This window comes from Pongo abelii, chromosome 2, assembly GCF_028885655.2.
Source record: "Pongo abelii isolate AG06213 chromosome 2, NHGRI_mPonAbe1-v2.0_pri, whole genome shotgun sequence".
Taxonomy (NCBI): domain Eukaryota; kingdom Metazoa; phylum Chordata; class Mammalia; order Primates; family Hominidae; genus Pongo; species Pongo abelii.
Genome location: NC_085928.1, coordinates 204,778,469 through 204,782,785, shown reverse-complemented (window position 1 = coordinate 204,782,785; position 4,317 = coordinate 204,778,469). Strand labels below are relative to the sequence as shown.

General features: G+C 50.8%; 1 long non-coding RNA gene across 1 annotated transcript; it reads right to left on the bottom strand.

The window, feature by feature from the left end:
- Positions 1 to 418: 418 nt before the first annotated feature.
- LOC129058283 (uncharacterized) lies at positions 419 to 3,639 on the bottom strand. The gene is made up of 3 exons (XR_008523360.2): positions 3,437 to 3,639; positions 2,782 to 2,874; positions 419 to 1,214 (listed from the first exon to the last, which is right to left on the bottom strand). It is a non-coding gene; the product is annotated as an uncharacterized LOC129058283 (long non-coding RNA).
- Positions 3,640 to 4,317: the final 678 nt, after the last annotated feature.

Here is a 4,317-nt window from a genome sequence, read left to right as displayed (position 1 = left end):
TCCTGATGCATATATCCTAACTCTTGTTAGCCCTTCTCCCCAGAGTTGGAAACTGAAGCTCAAAAGATTGAAATACACAGCAAAGCTGGACAGAAACCCTGGGCAAGGTATTCCATGTTTTGTGGTCCACACTCAACAGCACAGCATGAAAGAGAAGGTGGCCCCCTCCTGCAGAGCCTCAGATTACTGTGCACTGATGAGGACGAGCAGCCCTGTGGGGGATAAAACCTGGAACAAAGGCTGGGGAATTGAAAGGACAGCCTGGGGTTCAGGACCTCTGAGTTTGACTGGGGGCTCTTCTGCAACTCTGTGACCCTGAGCAAGTCCCTTTGGCCTCAGTTTCAGCCTTGCAAAATGAGGGGCATGGACTGAGTCTAACACCCCACCCCTCTGCCCAGATGCATCACTCCCAAACCAAAAACAGAAACATTTTGGTTTTAGTTTTGCACAGAAGGACTAAAGATAATCCATTTGCTCCAGCTTGAGATAGTAACTAGTTGCTCTCTTGGCCATAAAACTGGTTGCTCTCTTGGCCATAAAACTGACCCAGCTGGATCTCCCAGCCAGCAGGCTGGGGTTCATGAGACAGCTAGCTCCAGAAAACAGGCCCCAAGCTGGAATCTGCCAGAGAGTAGCAGGAGAATGCAGTTCTTTCAAGATCAGGTCAGATGGTCTCAGCACCAGGCTCCGCTGTCAGCACTGTAAAGAGATTTCCCTGTCCACCCAGCCCTGGGGACAGACGGACAGATGGAGGGCGTCGGTACCAGCTGTCCAGGGCGCTGGCCTGCTGCCTGCTCTCTGTGTGCACAGGGGTGCTGACGGACAGCTGCCCAGCGCGGCCTGCGCAGGGTCCTGCGGGCGTCAAGGCTGCTGTTCTTCGTTGTTTATTCAAGTGGCCAGGAACTTGGGAAGCCACATCAGCAGTTGTGAAAATGGGACCAACAAAACAAGGTCGGTGGGGACAGCTGTTTTTCAGATGCCCCTGAACTTACGTCTTTATCTGGCTGACACACAGACTGCCATTTCCCAGAACGCAGAGGTGAGTGCCTCTGTTTGCGGTGGAGGGTCAAGGTCCTAGAATCCTACACGTGTGCGTCTCTCTCTGACTTGCTTTGAGCCTGGAACAATGGTTGCTCCCCTGATGGAAGAACTGCCTCAGCTCTCTCAGAAAGAGGAATGGTGAGCTCAGGGCATGGTCTTTATGGAAGATGTACCTAGGGAGCATCAGGAAGCCAAGTCACTGGCAGGGACCACAGGGCGTGTCATTTCCATATGTAAAAGTATATATACACAGAAGAACACACTTTGCAAGAACATGTTCAAACAAAAAGGTAAACATATCAAAATGATGGTCTATGGTTTAAAAAAAGAATAGGATTCGGGCCTGGGGATAATCACCTTTAGCACAAGAAAAGAGGGGACGTGCAGGGACTGGTCATGCAAATGCGCTGTGAGCTGATTGAGGAATGTCACCAACTCCCAGGGCTTGATGGCCAAAGGCTTTTTAAATAAAGGAAAGAAAAAAAGACAAAAGCCAACCAAACACGGGAGATGTCATTAAGAATGGCTTTTGGCCCCAGTGCAGTGGCTCACGCCTGTAATCCCAGCACTTTGGGAGGCCGAGGCAGGTGGATCACTTGAGATCAGAAGTTCAAGACCAGCCTGGCCAACATGGTGAAACCATGCCTCTACTAAAAATACAAAAAACTAGTTGGGCGTAGTGGCGCATGCCTGTAATCCCAGCTACTCAGGAGGCTGAGGCAGGAGAATCGACTAAACCCGGGTGGTTGCAGTTAGCCAAGATGGAGCCACTGCACTCCAGCCTGGGCGACAGACTGAGACTCTATCTAAAAAAAAAAAAAAAAAAAAAGGCTTTTGAAGGGCCTTGACTTTGTTTTTACAAAGGGAGAAGGTTAATCCACATGGGACAGAGGTGTGGACCACCTTAGTTCTCAGCCCCTGGGAGCGCATTCAAATCCCTCAGGAGGCTTTGAAAAGACACTGGATTCCATTGGCTTGGGACCAATCGAGCTTTCAGGTTTAAACAGAGCCCAGGGTGTCTTATGAGTAGTCAGAGCTGAGAGGGCTGCACTGTAGTAACCTGTGTGGCATCTGATTGCTCAGGAGAATAGGAGGGAGGACTTGTCGAGAACTGGAGGAAGAAGGGTTTTTGACGAGGAAGGGCCAGTTGCAGTCAGAGATGGAGAAAGAGGGACTTGAAGTGGGCACCGTTTGGGATGAGGGAGGAGAGGAGAAACCAGAATGGAAGCAGGGATGAGCATGTGCAGTAAGAACTGAAGGGTAGGGAGACGGGAGCTGTAGTTGCAAAGGAACAGCGAGGTGGGAAGGGAGCAGGGTCCGAACGACCACGGGCCGACCTCTCACATTACAGACACAATGAGAAAGCTTAGCCTCAGAGAAAGCAGCGTATCCAGAGATGGGCCTCGAACACAGCCACCCGACTCCGCTGGCCTGTCCGGTGCTGTCCCCGCCGCCCCACGGAGCCTGTCTGCTCTGCCTGAGCGACACGTCCCCATCATCCCCATCTGGCCAGTGCTCACCACAGGGCAGGGGAGAAGCCACCTCGGAGGGAGCTGGCAAGTTCTTTGAACCTCCTGAGAAAAAATCGCCTGAAGAGGACTTTAGGAAGGAAAACGACTAGTTAAGATTGCTTATTCCCTTCCCTTTCTCAGCTCAATGTTCTTATCCATTGCAAACTTTCCATCACCCTCTGAAGTCAGGGCTGCTTTTCTCCCTAATTCCTTAATTCTGGAGGCTCACTTGTTTGTTCTTTCAATGCTGCCAGCCAGGCTGGGTGACTGTCGTAGCGATTCTCCAATTTCCTGCTGTTCTGATGGTCTGTTAGTCACCCTGCTGAGAAAGGGAGGTCTGTGGAGTTAGGGTCTGAGGGAGATGGCTGAGAACACTTGCTCTCAGCCAGAATGCATGGCGTGGCCATGTGTCCACCACGCTAAATGTCTCACAGGTACCCAATTCTTACAGACAAGAAAAGTAAGCCCAAGAGAGGCAATGTAAGTTTCTAAGTGGTGGGAAAGCTGGCGTGGAGGAGCTGGGTCTTACTTGCACACTGCTGGGCCCACACCTGTGACAGCATGTGGTAGAGGCTTGCTGGGCGCGGTGGCTCACGCCTGTAATCCCAGCACTTTTGGAGGCCAAGGCAGGCGGATCACGAGATCAGGAGTTCGAGACCAACCTGAACAACATGGTGAAACCCTGTCTCTACTAAAAATACAAAAATTAGCCAGGCACAGTGGCACACACCTGTAGTCCCAGCTCTTCAGGAGGCTGAGGCAGGAGAATCACTAAAACCCGGGAGGTGGAGCTTGCAGTGAGCTGAGATCACGCCACTGCACTCCAGCCTGGGCAACAGAGTGATACTCCATCTAAAATTAAAAAAAAAAAAAAAAAAGCTCACTAAACTGGAGGAATTGGCCGGCCTGAGATCTGCTCCAGCCTTCTGGTTCCCAGCCCATCACTGGCTGGGACACAGGCCGGCCCAGCCTCTGTCAATCATCCTAAATACGCCATAGCCACAAGGGTTCTAGCCAGGCCTGCAGACATCCCTGACTTAGCATGGTGCAGACCGCACTGCCCGGACTCTGTTTGCCTGCCCTGGGCAGCCTTTCCAGCTCTGTTTCTGGTTACCGTGGCACTAATTGTCAGCTTTCTGTCAGGATGTACTGGCAGAGAGCCTGCTACCAGGGTGGGTCACGCAAAACATTCCAGAAGAAAACCCAGACTCTCGGGGTTGCAGAGGGAAATGAAAAGTCATTTCATTTTAACTCAAACTCTCCTCCCTCCCTCCCGGCCCGCAGATACACACATGAGCACTGCTTCTCTCCCCTCATACACACTCAGATTCTCCAGTTGGTTGTTGGACCTGCAGGTGCATTTCTAGTTCATCAACACTGATCAATTATCTCTAACGTGGAGAGACTACATGGAGAGGTCATTGTAGGTGTCTTGGCAACAGCCCAGCTAAAGGCCCAGTTGACAGCCAGCATTAATCATTGGATATATAAGTAGAGATACTTCCATATAATATACTATGATAGAGTTATGAACAAAGTGTTATTGGAGCTCACGGAGAAGGCAATTAATTATTAGTGGTGGAGACATCAGGGAAGGCTTTATTGAGGAGGTGGCAGGTGGATGAACCTTAAAAATGGGTAGGCTCTGGCTTGCCCATGGGTATAATGAGGAGTTAGTCTAGACAAGCTATGACATCACAATAGTCATGGTGGACACCAGGGTCACTGTAGTCAACCAGAGAAACCCACGTCCCTGCAAGTGGCA